The sequence below is a fragment of the Anas acuta genome, chromosome Z, assembly GCF_963932015.1.
Source record: "Anas acuta chromosome Z, bAnaAcu1.1, whole genome shotgun sequence".
NCBI lineage: Eukaryota > Metazoa > Chordata > Aves > Anseriformes > Anatidae > Anas > Anas acuta.
Window position 1 is genome coordinate 19,142,127 of NC_089017.1, and position 19,500 is coordinate 19,161,626.

The following is a 19,500-nucleotide window of genomic DNA, read 5'->3' on the forward strand; positions in this document are numbered from 1 at the left end:
CAACTCTATTCCAAAACCATAAGCTCTGAGTAGAGAATAAATGCTCATGGTCTGATCTCTACCTCTAAGCACTGTGTCACCTACTCTCACTGGTCTGCAATGTGCAGCAACACATTGATGGGCAATATAATATATATGAAAATGAAGGAGCAAAATATATGCGAGGCTTCAGTGGTGGTGCAGAGGACTGGAAAATGTCTTGTATAGTACATCATTTCACTGGAATTTCTGATTTTCAGGACATTGGTTCCAATATTACTGCAGTCATAGTGTTTAATGTCCCTGTAGTGGAATTCCAATATTAGAAAAAGAAAATCTATGACTGCTAGCCAGGAAAGTGTGCCTCACTGCTTTTTGACTAGGCTGACTGTTTTAGCACCTATGCTTAGCTCTGCCAGTGACAAAGTTTCTAGATGCAGAAGATGGCAAGTACCTGCTAAGAAAATCTATTATAAGCAAGAGCCCATGCAAATTCATGCTTGGAAATGCTGATACAGATAGCAGAAATGCTGTTGAGGGACAGCATGTGTTATTTTCAGATTTTGCCTCTGTCCTTTACTCTGTATTTAACAACTGTGAAGTGATTTAAGATGCCTGCAGGAAGGAAAGGAAACTTTTGTTTATGAGAGACAGACCTCTTGGTAGCTCCTCAGACTAGCCCATTGATTGAAGCTCACTCTTTATTTAAGGCCATCTCTGCCTGTGCTTTCTCTTTATACAGTTCCTTATCTATCCCGTATTAATTGATGCTGCTCTGTTGTGCTGGGGCTGGTGCTGTACATCTCTCAAATAAAATTAAAATTCAATACAGGGACATTTAGAATGGTTTCAAATGACACACTTGTTCTGATTATACCATTTTCACCATTGTAAATGGCCTCCCTTTGGAAAACTGGGCAACATTATCCACTCTGGGAAGCACACCATTCCCTCAGCCACTTCTTACACAGTGCAGCTCTATTACAAAGGTTTTATGAGCCTGCTGGGACAAGGCAATGCAGAACTGAAAAAGAGAAATAACTGTTTCCGAGGATTCCCATGGATGTTTCTCCCCCCTCCTCATCAATGCATCAGGATGCAGATAGCAAGCTGCATTGGCAGGGTTTTCAGCTCCACCAGAAAACTGATGGATTTGCAAAACGCAACATTTCGCTCAGAGTCCTTCAAGTCCCAGTGCTTCCAAGTGCTTAACTTGAGATGTGCTGCTGTGTATCAGCTATTTATGAGCATAATTCTCAAAACCAGGGGTGATTCCTACACAGGAGATGTGTAGCAGAGCGACACAGCGACTGCCAGCCTCCACGAGAAGTGTGCACTGTTGGTTTGAAGAGCAGATGGTTTGCAGGATAGCATCTCCAAGATCCTCCTGCCAGTTTTCCTCACTCTGAACTTGCGAGCTGCCATCACCTGAATTAATCAACTTGTTCAACAGACGGAATAAGCTTGCCTTTGCCCTGCCTTGTGCTGAGGAACAACAGCTGCTGAGGAGATGAAGCAACAAGACAGGGTACAGTGGACAAGTCTCCAGCCTAGTTCCTGTTGCTCCTCTATGCTGGGGACACACTTTGCCATGTGGTAAACTTACCAGAGGAGCAAGGGAGACTGTCTTCCCACTGCAGCAGGAAGTCTAAGACATGAAACCCTGCCAAAATGCTGTGGAGGCTCAACCCAAAAACTACACAGAAGACATCCACATCCTTCCCAGCCTGTATCAGCCAGAAGGTTTTCATGTCAAGGAAACCCTTGTGGGCTTAGTTAGGTTAGCTTTTAAGCCACCATTCTGAGCTGGATTTGAAAGATCACATGTGACATAAGCAGTTTTTTCATTGACTAAAATCCTTATGTATAACTTGAGCTTGATGAAGAACGCCTTCTCCAGCAAAATCCAGGGATCCCTAGAAGCTCACCCTGCTCATACCAATATCAACACAAAAAGCTCTTTCTTCCACATCTTTTTTTTTTTTTTTTTTTTTTTTTAAGTTCTAAAATCCATAAATCAGCTTTACTCTTCTGAAAAGTCTACAGCACTTGGAATATAATTCTCCATTATCCACATATCGAAATATCCAAAGGAATGGTTTGTTGGGAGTGTGAAGGTCAAAAAGGCAGTTTTGGCTGCAGTGACCATGAAAATGTGGAGTTCAAGATATTTTGGACAGTGAGGAGGGTGCATAGCAAGCTGTGGTGGTTTTACCATGCTGGGCAGCTAAACCCCACAACCGCTCTCTCACTCCCCCTCTTTTTAGATGAGGAGGAGGAGAAGTAAAGCAAAGAACAACTCACAGGGTTGAGATAAGGATAATTTAATTAAAGGGAAATAATAATAATAATTAAATAAAGATTATTATGAACTAAACAATTTAACTAAGGGGAAATAAAAAGGGAAAGGGGAAAAGGGAGGGGGAAAGGGAAAACAAAAAGAAGGGAGGAAAACAAACAAATAAAATAAATGAAGGCTATGTGGAAGTGCAGAGGAAAGAAATTACTCTCTACTTCCCACAAATGAGCGATGATTGACCACATCCTTGAAGCAGGGCCTCAACGCACGTAGCCAGTGTTCGGGAGGAGGACCGACGTTTTCACAACGAGAGCCCACCCCTCCCCTCTTCTTCCTGTTTCCACCTTTTATTGCTGAGTGTGACATCATCTGGTATGGAATATCCCTTTGGTTGGTTTAGGTCAGCTGCCCTGGTGATGTTTCTCTTCTGACTTTTTGCCCACCCCCTAGGAGAGTTAGAGAGAGGCCCGATGCTGTGCCAGCACTGCTCAGCAGCAGACACAACACTGGTGTGATACCACTGCTGTTCCAGCTACAAGTACAGAGCACAGCACTGTATGGGCTGCTGCAGGGAAAGTTAACATCCCAGCCAGACCCAGTACAGCTCACAGCCCTGGACTCCAAGACAGCAGACTTTGGTCTTTTCAAGGATGTGCTTGGTAGAGTACTATGGGACAAAGCCCTGGAAGGAAGAAGGGCTCAACAATGGTGGCTAATATTCAATGATTGCTTTCTCCAAGCTGAGGAGTGATGCATCACAACAAAGAGGAGGTCAGGAAAAAATAATTGCTTTCATGGATGAACAAGGAGCTCCTGGACAAACTTAAACCAAACTTAAACACACACACACACATAAAAAAAAAAAAAAAAAAAAAAAAAAAGGAGGGGGGGAGAGCGGAAGGCTACAGAGATTGGAAGCAGGTAACCTGGAAGGAAGACAGAGATGTTGTCTGAGTAGCCAGGGACCAAGTTAGGAAAGCTAGAACCCAGATAAAATTGAATCTGGCCAAGCACATCAAAGGCAACAAGAAAGGCTCTTACAAGTACCTCAGTAACAGAGGAAATACTGGGGAAAATGTGGGCCCTCTCCTGAAGAAAACAGGAGACCTAGTTAATCAAGACACTGAAAAGGCTGAGGCACTGAGAGCCTACTTTGCCTCAGTCTTTACACGCAAGTAAAGGCCTTTAGGAATTCCAGCCCCCAGAGACCAGGCTGAATGGCTGGAGCAAGGAATATGTATGTATCTTTGGTGGAAGAGGATCAGGTCAGGAAATACTTAAGCAAATTGGACTCACACAAGTCCACGGGCCCTGGTGAGATGCACCCACGTGTGCTGAGGGAGATGGCAGATGTGATTGCAAGGCCACTCTATAATCTTTGCTCAATTATGGCAACAGGGAGAAGTGCCCGAAGACTGGAGGAAAGTGTCACTCCTATCTTCAGGAATGGCAAGAAGGAGGACCCAGTGAACTACAGACAGGTCAGCCTCACCTTGATGTCTGGGAAGATGGTAGAATAGCTTGTCCTGGGAACCATTTCCAGGCACATGGAGGAGAAGAAAATAATCAGGAGTAGTCAGCATAGATTCACCAAGGGGAAGTCATGCACAGCCAACTTGGTGAGCTTCTGTAATGAAATCACCAGCCTGGTGGATGAGGGGGGAGCCATGGATATCGTCTTCTTGGACTTCAGTAATGCCTTTGATGCTGTCCCCCATAAGATCCTCATAGGGAAGATGTTAAAGCATGGGCTGGATGAGCAGGCAGTGTGGTGTATCAAAACTTGCCAAATGGCCAGACCCAGAGGGTAGTGACTAGTGGTTCACAGTCTTGTTGGAGGCCAGTAAATGAGTGGAGGATCCCAGTGGTCAACACTGGGTCCAGTCCTGTTTACCATCTTCATTAGTAACGTGGACAATGTGGTAGGGTGCATCCTCAGTAAATTTGCAGAAAACTAGGAGTGTCTGACTCACCAGAGGGCCATGCAGCCATCCATAGGGACCTTGACAGGCCAGAGAGGTGGGCTGACAAGAATCTCAGGAAGTTCAACAAGAAGTGCAGAGTTCTGCAGGTGGGGTGGAACAACCCAAGGCACCAGGACATGCTGGGGTCCACCCAAACGGAAAAGCAGCTCTGCTGGAGAGGACCTACAAGTCCAAGTTAACAGCAAGCTGAATATGAGAAGAGGATGCTCAGGAAAGAGAAGGGGATGCTCAGGGGGAATAAATACCTGAAGGGAGGGTGCAAGGAGGTGCAAGGAGGAGGGTGAGTCTTTGTGGAGAGTCTCCCTCTCTGGAGATCTTCAGAGAGTGTCTGGACAAGGTCCTGGGCAACCTGCTCTGCATGTTCCTGCTTTGAGCAGGGCCTCCAGAGGTCCCTTCCAACCTTAACCGCTCTGTGGTCCTATATTTCTGCATTTAATGTATGTGGGCATCAAGCATTAAGTGCTTTTGGTCTGAGCCTCAAAATGGCAATACCAACTTTTGGCAAAAAAATAAATAAATCATTCTGCTGGAGCAGATCATGGCAGAACAAGGGGCATTCATGCCCCAGCACAGAGCTTGGCAGTGCCCACAGCGTAGAAGAGACCCCACACAACCCCAGAGCCACAACACTCTGTAGGAGGACACCTCTGCAACCAACTGTCTCCTTTTCATACACAAGAGACCACCTGGGGCTTTCTTGTCCCAAGGTCACTACTGTGCCCATTATCACCAAATAATGGGATGTGGGGCTGTACAGGAAAGGAGCTAAGCGTACTTTTAGCCAATTAATTTCAGAATTGATTCCCTCTGCTGCTGGCATCCTCTACAGCCAGCAGGGCTCTTCACTGTTATCCAATGCAATGCACACACCTTTGAAAAATGATGCTTTCAAGCCTGCCCTGTGGTGCAGTAAATTTGAAAGTGCTCTTAATAATAATAAGGATCAACATTGACTTTAATGGTCTTCAAACCCTTCGTGTAATTTCATTAGCTACCCAACACAGATGCAAGCAGGGGTGATGTCATACTTTTTCCCTTGCTCTGAAACCTGAGTCAGGCGCCAGAGATAGAAACCAATTTTATTGCCTGTAATCAGATTAAAGTTTCTGGCGGCTGGTGATCAATAGGTGATTGCTGGAGTAACCCAGAAATACAGAAGGTCCTCATGAAGATGTAGCAGGGCTCAGATTAGGGTGAGGGTCTAGCAGACTGTATGCAGAGTTGTGGATATCATCAGATGCCTGTAAGCACCCTGGATTAGCATGGGCAATCCGGCATTTAATAACATTCCTGTCAATGCAAGCACCAAAAAGAGTTCAGTTTCACAGCATCAAACAAGCTATTTTCATTCTGGTGGTGATTCCCAGACCTCCCCTTTTTATTTCAAAGCCCATTGGCATAAATATCACATATAGATAGAATCATAGAATCACAGAATAGAATCATAGAATCCCTCAGGTTGTAGAAGACCTCTAAGATCACGTAGTCCAACCTTTAACCTAGGACTGATAAGTCCACCACTAAACCATGCTACTAAATTCTACATCTACACATTTCTTGAAGGCCTCCAGGCATGGTGACTTGACAGAGGGCAGCCTATTCCAATGCCATGCAACCCTTTTAGTGAAGAAATTTCTCCTAATATCCAACATAAACCTCCCCTGGTGCAACTGGAAGCCATTTCCCCTTATCCTATCACTTGGTGCTCAGGAGAAAAGCCCAGTCCCCACCTTGCTATAGACTCCTTTAAGGTAACTGTAAAATACAATAGTGTCTCTCCTGAGCCTTTTTTTTTTTGCCAGGCTAAACAACCCCAGATCTCCCAGCCACTACTGATAAGATTTGTTCTCTAGACCCTCCACCAGCTTTGTTGTCCTTCTTTGGATATGTACTATAGGTACTATATCACCATCATATGGGCAACTTAACACTTGTCTGTGTGTACAAGTTCTTTCTTGAGCCAAACTTTTGTTGTCTTCCTCTGTGTGACACAGTGAGCATCATTGTAGGCCTGAATTTGTAAGCACCATAACACAGTTTCCTGTCTTGGCTGTCTTTGGCAAGAGCAGGAAATAACTGTGGTAACCCTGTGATATCCACATAACGCCCATTACATATCAATGTAATGACCTCCACTCCACCTTGCAGAACTCAGACCCAGTGGATCAAAAAACAAAGAAAAAATAAAAGAAAAATCAGAACAGCAACAAAAGAGAAATTAGGAAGCTGGAGAAGTCCATGACCATTGACTGCTTTAACAAGACTTTTTCAATAAGCTGATAAGATGCAATTACCTCATCATCTGAATATTGCAGCAGTAAAATCAATGCTACTTAAGGAGTCTGACAATCAATTAGGCACTCTCTCGATATTTGTGAAAGTCAAAGCAATTCTGTGTAAAACATTGATTCATGCAGAGATATCATTAAAGCACCACAATACTAGTTCCCTAATGGATATTGAGAAAATTAATTTATTCCAGCTATGGAATTCTGGTAAAACCAGACCTTAGAATCCTCCTCTTTAGCTGGATAAGGATAAAGATGTCGGGTTTTGTTGGTTTTATTGCCGTTGTTGTTGTTTTATTTTGTTTTGTTTTTCCCTAGGTGAGAACTCTTCAGCAATTTCATCAGATTTAGGCAAGAGGCACCCATGTAAGCCTCAGCACATACCTGCCTAACATGTTAGGATACAGACCTACTCTCTGGTTGGGCTTATCATCGTATATTAACATCCTAACATCATTATCCAGTGGATAATGCTAGATAATGTGATTTTGGCTTTGGCTCAATGTATCTGACTAGTAAATAGACCTGCAAATGTGTAACAAACAAAAATCAGGGTCACAAAGACCCAAATCATCAAAGGTATTTACATACCTAACATCTTTTGAGTGTTTCAATAGTCAGACATCTAGCTGCCTTTCAGCGTCTCTGCATGTCCCATGATTTATGTATGCTATGGATGTCAAACATAGGAATGGATTGCTGTGAAAAGCTGTGGAATCTACATATTCCAAGATTTCTTAAGAGCAGATTGGACAAAAAAATGCCAGGAATAAACTAAGCATCACTGCTACTGTGTTCCAGCCAAGAAATGGGCTACACAATCTCCCGAGGCCCTACAATTCTATAATATTAAAAAAGCCCCTGATACTCATTTCATGGTTTTCTGATTCTATAGAAAGTCTGTCTGTGCTTTTATCAGATGTTTAGATAGTAACTCAGTATTAATTTAGTCATAACAATCAAACTTAGAATAACATGGATCAATTTTATTTCTGGCATGATTTGGCTTCCCTAGAATTATATAAGGGATTAATTTAGTTCAGCATTTGGATAATTAATAATCTATCAATGTCTTACATTAATGTGCATATTGAGTTATTCTACCATCATTTAAAACAGTGGCATCACTAATGAGACCATTAACTATAGAGAATATGAAGTCACATTGGATTCATGTTTTCATTATTTCTATCTAAGGTTAGATTTTAGCCCAGTCAGTTAATAAATGCCAGGGTGATGCTGGCACAGAAAATATGCATCTCTTAATTCTCATTAAGATGTCAGGGAGAAAGGTAGTAAATAGACAGATGTGACTGTTTTGTATCACAGGGTCCCACTAGACAGAGGAAAACCAAAAGGTATATTCTCATTTAGAATATGATATACACAGTTGCTTTTGGCATATTATTTCTGAAATTACTTGAGCTGTACCGAATTCAGAAGCTAATTAGAACTTAGAACTAGAAAACATATCAGCTCCTGCTGAACTTTAAATACACAAGTAGCTGCACTGAAAACAATGGCTAAATTTAAGCTCACACCTGAGCACTTGCAGGATAGATTACCATGGCTCCCCAAGTGTGATTACAAACACAAATCTTATCGCAGCTCCCTGACAAATTAACAAAGCCTGACAACCTTTTCAAGTTGAATTGGGTTGTAAGTGAGTCTGAGGTCAGACAGAGGAGTTCCCACTGGAGGCTCTTTTACAGACTAGTTGAACACCAGACCAAAATGTTAAAATATTCTTTAATTTTCTTAGAATTCAGACTTTAAGACTACATATGTGAAGTGGCTCAAACCAAAATGAAAACAAATTATTACAAGAGCCTCAGTCAACTGGACCTTTTAAGGCAAGCATTAGAAATGACATCATGTTGGGATGGTCTTGCTATTACATCTCTAGCAAAACTGAAATAGACTTCAAAAGATGAAAATGACACCTCGGTGCATCATATTAGCAGTCAGACTGGCAACATAAAGTCAGTTTCATCTAATTGGGCATCAGGCCCATTCTTCATTGCCACTCATAAAGAATAGATATTATGAGATCAAGAGCACAACAGCAGTCAAGATAAAGAACAATCTGATCCTTGTGGTACAGGGTGGTGCTTTAAATATTCACAGTCTATCCCAGTAGTGATATCAGCCAGGCAAAATGAAGTATTCTCTTGGGTCCAGCAAAAGAAAATCAACCACAGCTGAAAAAACACCAGAGAAGAACAGAGGCAGCGATGGCTACAGCTGAGTGGCCACTGGTAGCCATGCATATGTGTAGATTCTCCATCAAGACTTATCACCAGTTGTACTCACACCTCAGCCCTGGGTGTGGCTCATTCCAGCACCTTCAGCATTGTCCTTGGTCCTCTGCCTTCCTAACTCTCTGCTCTCTGCTAACAAGGCCATCTGGTCAACATAACTTTTCCCCCTTTTTCCCTGCTCCACATAACCTTGGGTGTTCACCTCTAGTCTGAGAAATGTTGGCAAAAGTGTTGAACTGATATGCATCAGTTATAGAGAGCAACAATTCCAACAGCAGTCAATGTGTATTAGTATGGATAAAAGAGGAGACAGAAAGAGGGTACTCTCCAGGTATTTTTCTTTCCATTCCCATTTTTCCATTCTTGTTCCATCTTTCTGACCTCCATCAGTAATGAATCAACTTGTGCTCTTACCGACTGACACAAGGCACATTGGCAGGGACTCTGGAAAGGATCATGTTTTCTGTATTCTCTTGCTCCATCACCATTTCTCAAAGCAAGGCATGAGCTGCTTCTTTTCCCCAGGCCCCATCTCCAGAGACATTTCCTGGTGATACGAAGCAGCAACAAGAAAGTGCCACTAATGAGGAAGAAGATTGCTTGTTCCCCTGTATGCAGCACTGTCAGTCTATGTGGAACTGACTTTTTCTAACATTCTCCACATTGTAGTATCAGCACCTGCCACAGGTGAAGCAGGAGGTGTATCAAAGGGAGGTGACACGCCACCATGCTCCCATGCAGCCCTGCTCCCAGCAGCAGAGGAGGAAACCGGCCTGGGAGAAGACCCCTCACTGGGTGTCCCAGAGGCAGGAAACCCTATATAACCCAGATCAGAGTGGGGTGAGTTGTGCCCTCACCCCAGGACTCCCCTCCACTGGTGATACTGCAGGAACAGGACTCCAACGTGCAATGCGTATGTGGATCATTCCCCTTGGTAAGTATTTTAAGTGAGTTGTGGGGAACAAGGTCTCCTGCAGGCCAGGAGGGAGTTACATATTCATGCCAAAAGGATTTCCCACTCTAAGCCAGTCTCAACCACTGATGCAATTGATTCAGTTGATTGATGCACTGATCCAGTTGATTCCAGCAACTGGAAGCTGAGCGTGTTAAAGAGAAAACTCTATAGGCTAAGCCCTTATGTGTAGCATTACTTGCTGAAATAAATGAGGTTATATGTGAAACCCCACTATTTTCAAATGTCACTGAAACTATAATTCTGTAGGCCCTGGTTTTGTGTGGCTTTAAATCTCATTTTAAACAGTGTAATAACACAAAGGCTGGGAGGGGAGGGAGAAGGAAAGGGTGGATTTATGTGATGAACTGTTCTTGGGTTTTGCTAGTGAGAGACTTTGCTACTGAAGGATGTAATACTTCAGGGTTTCATGGGGTTTTGATTAATAATTTTTAGGCCTCGTCGGAAGATGCAGAAAGCAACTGAGTGTTGCTACACAGTTTACACAGCAAAGTGAAACAGTCGATGTGCCAGTATCTTGTATAAAATTAATTGGTTCATTAACATCAAACAGTCAAATAAAAGTCTAGGTGCATACACTTTCCTTCTCTGTTCCTGCAGAAAAGTCACTCCTATTGATATGAGGAGAGATTTAAGGTAAAAAGAAGAGATACTCAGAGAAAGAAAATTGCCTGTAAATAAACTCGGTGCCAAATAAGAAAACATGAGAAAGTGCAACGCCTGTGCTAAGAATGGCATGCTGACTGCACTGTTGTGCTTGCAGGAATGATGAGGGCACACTCCAAAAAAAACAGGCTCCGTTATTCCAAAGTTGATACACACAAGCCTTAGAAAACCCTCCCAGCAAAATTCCTCAGCCTGCTAAAGTTACACAGACCCAGTGCCTGGGTGTCACCTGCAGACTCCAGAATAGTTATTAGAGGCCATAAGAGCTCAAGCTCACTTTTCTTGGACTTTTCCTGGGAAAGCACACTGAAGAGTGCTAGTAGAAGAATGAAGCCACTCTGTGCTTCCAGTGACTTCGTAAGTTAGGTACTAGGCACAGCCAGACACACCTTTTATGCCAGGCCCTTCCTCCTCTATAACACAAAAGTTGTTATGGAGTCTGCCACCAGGTAGTCAATTCCATGCTGCATGGAGTTATTCCTGGGTTCATCTCCCAGTCTCATGAATAAGGCAGAAGCAATTATCTCGTGCTGTTAATGTAAGCAATTTCAACTACAGAGCAAAAGAGAGTTTAAAAATTAAGACTTCAAATAAGGAATCACTCTAAGAAGGTAGTTTTGTGTGCTGAAGATGCTCAGACTTCACCCTGGTGCTTGTAACTGCTCCCAGGGTGGGCTGACAGTGCTTTTAACACACTCTTTGTAACAGTGCTGATTTCTTCCGTGGGTCACACGGTTATGTCCCATACCACGTGCAGGAAAAGACAAGACAAGAGAGGAATCTGCATTGCAGTTTCTGGGCAAAATAGGATCAAAAATGCTGCTAGTGGACCCTCAATAATGAAGTCCAACGAAGAGTGATAATTAGAACATAAATTGCCATTTTGGTCATGATTAACAGTGGTGTGTTCAGATACTGGGTAAGAGGAAATTCGGAGGCTCGCGTGCACTGCTGGTTGTGCAGTGGCACTGAGAAGAGCCACACTTAGCATCATTACAGCATTCCAGACAGATTCACAGTCGGTCATTCTCACCCACCCAAGGAAAAGATGGGCTCTGTGCCAAAGGGGCTTTCCGTATTTGACATTTCACTGCATGTGCCATCAGACAGCTCAGGGCAGAGAGTGGGAAGTTTACTAGCAGTGTCTGGAAGAGTTTAGACAGCTGTTGCTTTCCACTGCCTTTCTGAACATCCTGAAGCACCAACTTGTGCACAATGTTATCTCCAAAGCTCTGATCAAGAACGTATCCGTGGGGGATTCAACTTCAAATACATAAAAGATTACAGCAAAGAGGAGAAAAACTGGCTGTCCCCATGTCAACAGTAGAACAGACCAGACAGAGTGGGCGTAGTGCAGCAAGCTAGCTGGATGTGGGCTGGATATCACTCCAGGAGTGTGGATAGCAAAGCCCTGGAACAGCTCACCTGCAAAGGCACCAGAGAGCCCCATCCTGACGGATGGTAACAGATGTAACCCATCTCATCACAGGGCAAGGAGATGAACTTGGTGGGCTCTTGAGGGTCTTTCCAGACTTGAAGGTCTTTACATGTTTCAAGCAGCAAGACCATACAGATATTAGTGTCATAACATTAATAGTTACACACTCCTTTCTGAAGCCAGATAACTTTCCCAGAATGCTAGGGCTTGATTTCAGCCTATCTCAAATGGCTGCACACACAGAAGGACTGTGCTGTCCCTCTACCTCCTAGCAAGCTTCTTGCTGTTTGATGAAATGCTCTTCTTTTCCCTATTCCCTTTGCTCTGGGTCTCTCCCTCTGTGCTCTTCTGCGTTCACACAGGCTTGCACATCCACCTACCTTGGACCCCCAGTGCAAGCAGCTTCACACTTCTGACTGGCATTGGTGATACCTGGCAGAGGGCTTGGTCTGGACTTTGTACTCCCCTCCGACTTACTGGAGAGATCTCACATCCCTGCTAGTATCACTTTTCATGAGAAGACAATGGTCAAAGACTGTCATTATTAACATAGATCAAGCGGCAAGTTTTGGCAGAGTACATGACCAGAACTCACTTTGTGGCCATACAAAATCAAGATTTGACTCTATAAGCAATGTAATGGGCTAAGTAAGGAATCTGGAGGGAATAATGTCTCCTACCACAAGACTTAAACAAGGGAGTAAATGAAAAGGTTAAAGCAAGAAGTGTTTTCCAGGGACAGATCAGAGACAGTGCTGCAGAAATTCCTGGAGAGGCCACAGCCAGCACAGGGCACAGCAGCCCTGCTGAATTTGTCACATGCATTTCAGTTTCCTTGAAAGGTTGAAATGATCTTTGACCAGATATGTTTTAAAGAAAGTATTTTTAATTGACAGTTTTTTTCCAGTGCTAATGAAAACCTTTTTCATGATTAATTCAGTATCCTGATATTTGAAGAGCCCTGATGCTGTGGTATTATATAGCTATCACAGAAAATTACCACTTCAGGACAGATGGTGCAGTGGTGTTGATGAGTAACAATTAAGCCCCATCATTAAGGGCTCTTCTGCTCATTGAAGACATACACTGAAGACATGTGTACATAGAGCAGATATGACTTGTTTTCTGCTAGCAATATCCTCATAGACTTTTTAGAGAACCTTTTTAATCTTTAGAGGAATTAATTAAAGGGGTTGTATCTAAATTATGACTTTTGGTTCTCATTCCTAAGTGTTAAATTTAAAAAAAAAGAAAAAAAAAAGTTTATTTTCTTTAACTTAGTTACATAGTACCTATAATCACTGCAGGCTACAAATTTGAGAGCTAACATATTATACCTTACTGTTAAGTTTCTGATTTTGAACAACTAGATGTACCAGATCTTTAAAATTTGGTATCAAAGGAACTCCACAACTCCACAAAGTCACAAGGAAGACTCTCCCAACACCATCCCACAAGGGGACAAGTGTACCATTATTTCAGTACAATAAAAATTGGGTAACCTGTCAAGTGAGCAGACTAGCAAGGACGATTTAATAAACAAGGGCATTCAGTATTTTTTCAGTAGAGGAAGAAGAGAAGGGTGACTGAAATGTATCACTGGTCTGATAACAGCAATTCATTACAGATTTTAAACACTATAAAACCCACCTGACTCTGAGAGAGGATGGGTGACAAGCACACCCTCACCAGCAGGAAGCTAGCAAGTTATACGTTTGACCTCAGTCTGGTGGAAATGCAAGTCTTCATTTGCTTTATTTAACACACTTCACAGGTCCTGTCCACTAGGCAAACAGCAGCCTGTCCCGTTTTCAGCCTGCGGCATTCTTCCCACGTATCAAATGCCCTGCCCACCTGGAGTCCTCCGAAGCAAAGGAGGTCCTTGTGGCAGCACAGAGGGGAGAAGGCACAGTGAAGGTGCTGCATCCTTCACTGTATAACAACCATGAGGGACATGGAGAGTGATGATGGATTTAATCCAAACTCCAAGAGAGTCTTTACAGCCTGTTGCCTTCACCAGGATGTGCAAAAAGGTAGACAGCTGGGGCAGACAAGGCTTGGCCTCAGCATTTACATTCAGAAGATGCAAAGACAGAAGTCCCAGAATTTTTTTGTGGTGGTAGGCTTGAAATCTAGCACCAGCACATGAGCTGAGCACTGAAGAACTCTGAGCACTGGACTCCAAAGACGACACAGCCAGGCAAATGAAATATTGCAGCACTGAAGACTGTAATGGTAGCATATTGAAGAGATGCACCTAAACAAGCCTACAATGCTAGACAGGACATGCTCAAAGAGCAGAGCGCTGTCTGTAGCTGCTTGCACAGAGCTGGGAGGAAGGAGCAGAGCCCTGAGGAGGGACAGCTCTTAGAGGCAACTGTCCGGCCCAGGCAGGAACACCAGGTTTGCCTGCAGACACTCTGTAACCAGTTCCCTTAGGAAAGAGGCAGGTTTAAAGTCAGGGGTTTCTCTGTGCCATGAGTGATGGTAACAGGACAAAATACTGCAGGAGGAAGCCATGTGAAAACAAAGCTGGGTGAAATACCCATTCAGATATTTGCAGAGATAGAAGCAGAATCGTGGTTGCTTCAAAGACGATAGTAACTATTCATCACCAATTTTCTGATGAGAGTCTATAGACAGGGTCATGCTAACCCATTGCCCTCTTCTCCCAAGATAAAAGCATGTATGATACCAAGGGGAGCAGAAAGCATATGTTAAATAGCTAACTTGTGCCTTGCTATTATACTCCTCCTTCCTACATAATAACCTCCTCTTCTCTATTTATATTCACATCTATATTTAATGCTCACTGAAGACTACAGACTTGTGTTTGATGTTCAGCTGAAGACATGATTCATCACAATCCTCATTTTTAGTAATGGAAAAAGGCTGTGGTAGAAAAAAACAGATGAGACTGCTTTTCATCTTGGTAGCCATGTAACCTTTTCATGAACTTGGAAAGTCATACAAAGAATGGCAGCCGCAGCCTATCGCGGGTGATTCACAAAGTTTTCTGAATGCTGCATGATCTCCCTAGCAGTATCTGATCTCTCCTGCTTTAAAGGAAAAAAATAGACAGTAAATCACCCATTTCTTGACCCACCATTTCTGTTGTTGTTTTTCACATGAGATGTAAAAGATATTCTATTTATTGTAAAAAGTTAAAAAAAATGCACAAAAAAACAGATGTTATCAGTTCTATGTCTGTAGACCTAAGAATGAAAACAAGGCGCATAGGTCAATTATTAACTTGTTTTTCATGCTCTGCCCTGCAGCCAGAGCCACCCGTGTTTTGATTCCCAACCAGCATGGCACTCCCTTCAAGGCTACCAACAACAACCCTCTAAGAACAACCTAGTGCACGGACACTGAGTGCAAATGACCTCTCATGTCGACCCACAACAGAATATAGCCTGGTGCTCTTTCTTGTGAGAATAACTGGAGCACAGGACTATTTTCTGTCATGGAGTATTTATGCTCAGATTATCCTAAGTGTTCTTGCATCTGGTAGCATGGAAAACTCAGTGTTCTCGGGGCTGAAAATGTTTCTATGCACAGAAGCTAGCTGCTAACTATTATTTAGCCACATCTTTATAAATCTCTTTGCACAGAAAATATATTTACCTCTGTCTTTTCCAAACTAGCTAATTTGCCTTAAAATAACTAACATCAGCCTGTAAAAGATCAGACATAACTGGGTTAGATGACACTATAATTTAAGAATATAATTTAACGTTAACTTTTAATACTGAAGCAAAAGATTGAAATTCCACTGGAATATGTGAATTCATTAAACCAAAGTTATTTCCATCCTTCAGAATGTGTTCCTTACAGAAGTAAGAAGTAGTATAAATGACCTCCAAATTCTCATTTGCTATTAGGGATATTACAGTTTCATTTGAATTAAAAACTTTGTGCATTTCTGGGTTAAAAAAAAAAAAAAAAAAAAAAAAAAAACACGTCCTTCACCTCTTTTGTTCCTGCATTCTCCAGAATGATTTCAGTCATCAGCTGTTATGGTGATCAAGGATCTAGGGACTTCTTGACTTCTTTCCAAAGAGTGTGCGATTTCCCATCTCCCCTCTCTCCTGTCCCCCAGCATCACCTATCCCTGTCCCCTCACATCACTACCTGAGTGGCTAGCTGCTGGGGCAGGGATCTGGCACCTAATTTGAGCTGAGAGGCTCTAGAGGGGAACCAGGTGATGCTGGATGGCCCTGAAATAGCTGTGCTAGAAACCAAGAAGGCTGCCTGAAGGTAACTCTCAGTCGCAGTCCAACTCTCCCTTCCTTCAGCATGGGCATCAGAGCTCTGCAAAAGGGACAATCTGGCCCACGCACCCCCAAAAATCTTCCCACAGACTCACAAAGAGACTAAAAACAGAAGGACAGAGGACAGGTGCAGCTCTGTTTTCTTTCTACCCCCAATCCTCCCTACACCTCTATTAAAAAGCAATGATTGAAACCCATTTCCCTCCTTGTTATTCCTGCATTATAATTGTTTGTAAATGCCATTTTTTCTTTAATTACCCCTTCCTACATATACATGAGAATGAGAATAAAGAACAATCCAACATTGCAATTGAATTACAAAAGCATTGCACACGGCTGTCCTATTAACTTCATAGCAGTGATGTGTTATAAAATGCAAAGTGCAGAAAAGGGGGTAGTAACTTGTTTATAAATATGTTAATTAGGTAGAGCAAATGCCATATTGCCTGAGAAAAGAAAATCACTGATTGCAAAGTATGCCTTCTAGCATAGATTTCACAGGGCAAAATGTAGTTAATAAAACTACCTTTATGCTTTGTATTACAGCTTTTTAGCATAAATAGCTAATAACCAATTTACATTAATGGTATTGGCACAAATGTAAATTAGGGTCTTTTTGTTTGTATTGCTGAAGTGCAATTCTATTGCCAGACAATTGTATTTGGCCATTTCATTAACGGGAGAGATCTAAGAAACAGATACAGTTCCAGGGCCTGCCCCAGGAATATTAACATGGAAAAGAAACCGCAGCGCACACCTGGCTGCAGGCTGGGGCTCACGAGGGGCTCTGTGCCCCACAGCCTGTTCTTTCCTCCATCACCCGGGCAGGCAGAGAGAGACCACGGCTCACAGAGGCCGGTGCTGTCTCACATCGGGCTGAAAGCAGTCTCGTGCAGCTGTTCGGCAGACATCAGCTGCATTTCTGCTCTGAATCGCTGGCAGCAAGGTCTTGCAGCGCTGACTGCTGTCCCTCTAACAAAAAGAGAGGGCTGGAGAAGCATGACCAAAATCCAAGGTTATTTAGTTGAGAGGGGGGAGCTGGTTTTAAGCCAGCTTCACCTGTCAGGCTCAGACCCAGCAGTGGATGTCCTGCACCCTGCCACACCAGGGCCTGCTGCCCCGGACAGGGCCATGACTGCAGGCCCAGTCCTTCTGCCTCTCCCTCTGCTGCCCTTCCTCCTTCTCTGGAGACCAGATATTTGACTTCACAGCCAGAAAATACCCTCAGCACCCAAAGTTTCAGTCAGCAAGCAGGTCGTTTTTGATGACTGCATTCCCAAACAGCAAAGAATGGCATTAAGAGGTTCCGGGCACCAACCTCAGCATAGGGAGGATGATGTGTTGCAGTGAGGACAGAAGTCAGCCTGCCCTCTCCCTAACATGACCATGCTGTCTCCTCTGTTAGCCAACAGTCTTGTGTTTCTAGAGCGATTTAGAGCACCCTGACACCTTGCTCCGGCAGCTGGGAGAGGTGCCGTATATTTTCTCAGGCGTAGGAAGCGATGTGGAACCTTGCAGGGGATTTATACCACAGCTTCTCAGTGTTCCCTGGATAATGGCTTTCCTGCTTGACACCTAGAGAAAGGGACTGTTGCAGCATAATGATTTTTATCAGGTTAGATAGCAGGTGGGGAAAAGGGCCTTTACAGCCCACTAAATCAATGTTTCTGCTAGCCAAAGATCAAATGTAAATGTTGGCAAATTACTGACAATGCACATGAAAGCCACACCGCCCCGTCTGCTATAGCAATAGAGGTTTTCCATTTCAGGCCTCATTCATCTGGGACCTTTCATATTCACAGGGTCTTTCTTTAGTCATGCTATGTAAGCAGCTACTGGATATACCGAAAGCCAATTTTCCCGTATACTTAAGTGTGCTGCTGGAGAGACAATAAATCATGAATCTATTTCCAATTTCATTACCCTTTATGTGATATTGATACAATAGCATCCTTTGCCTTCATCTGCTTGTTTCTGAGATGAAGACTAGGAGAAAGTCTTCTTCTCTTTATATGAATTGGCAATTAGCTGTTTTCCTCTCATAAGAACAGAAGGTGACAGACATTTTCTACAGCAAGGTTTTGGAGGAAGGACATGTGTATTGGTTCTCTGTAGTTTCACTTCATGGCATGGAATACACAGGTTGATTTTTACTGCCATTGACACCAGTAAAACATCTCCAGAAACCTACTAACAAACTCGGAATATAATTTATCCATTTGAATATAATCAGCCGCTTTAAAAAATCATGATGAGACTATATATAAATGTATATATTCATCGGTCACACACACACACATAGCCCATCATCAATGAGCAATGTCATTCTAGTAGGACAACAGAACTAGAGCAGATCTCTACCTTGTATTTATCCCACACTGCTATAAATCAAGAACATATTCATTACAGTTCATCAAATTCTGTTGGTGCAACTCCAATGTAAATGAGGTCAGAACTGGGCTTTGTGACCTCTGAATCCTCTGTCCACTACAAGCATACAGCATTATGAACTAAGTAAGTGTGGTAGGCAAGATAATGCTATCCCCATAGCATACAGAATATTAAAGGCAATTAACAACATCAACAAGATGAGTGTTATGAATGGCCAGTACTTAAGAGAAGCAAAAGAGGAGAATAATTTCTCTGGAGATCTGGCACCAGAAGACAGAGCCCATCATGTTAGGTCAGTGCTCCAAGCTGCCTCTGGTCTGGTAATTACTTAAAGTAGTTACCATCTGATTGTAATTAGGTGGACTAAGTGAAAGACTTCATAGTTTCACTTGCATTCCTAAGCAACTAGACCAATGATCCAGTTGGCTCAAGTGGCTTTCTTGCATATTATGAGCCATACAAATACCAAATTGAGCTAATTATGATTCATGTTAAACTTATACAGTCCGATTCAAATCCCATTATCTAAATACAAAGGTTCCCAAGGGGTTTCATGAGGTTTGGATCAAATCTACAATGACAAATGCCAAGTTTGTAGGGCCAAAATGAGCTGCTACACCAGTGCAATTTCAGCATAACTCTATTAAAGTCAGTGGGGCTACACTGATTTATGTGAGTCCAACTGAGAAAATTTAACCATTAGTAGTCTGCACAGGAGTACAGCATGCTTCCCATTTTATAACAGCTCTAAGGATTACTTTTTCTTCCAAAAAAGCCCTGTGTTTTTTTTTCAGCTGTAGCTGTCGCATGTTCTCTTGATGGTTTTTTGGAGTTTTTTTGATACCTTTTTTAATGAGCTCATGATTTCTCCAAGCAAAAATATTTGTTACAACCTATAATGGGGCAGAAAAGCTCTTAGCACAATGTAGCCTTTGAGTGAAATACA

The 19,500-nt window shown here is 42.8% G+C and overlaps 1 long non-coding RNA gene across 1 annotated transcript in view; it reads right to left on the bottom strand.

Moving 5' to 3' along the window:
- Window positions 1–19,500, bottom strand: part of LOC137848227 (uncharacterized) — a 70,925-nt gene that overhangs the window by 25,315 nt on the left and 26,110 nt on the right. The window lies entirely within an intron of this gene.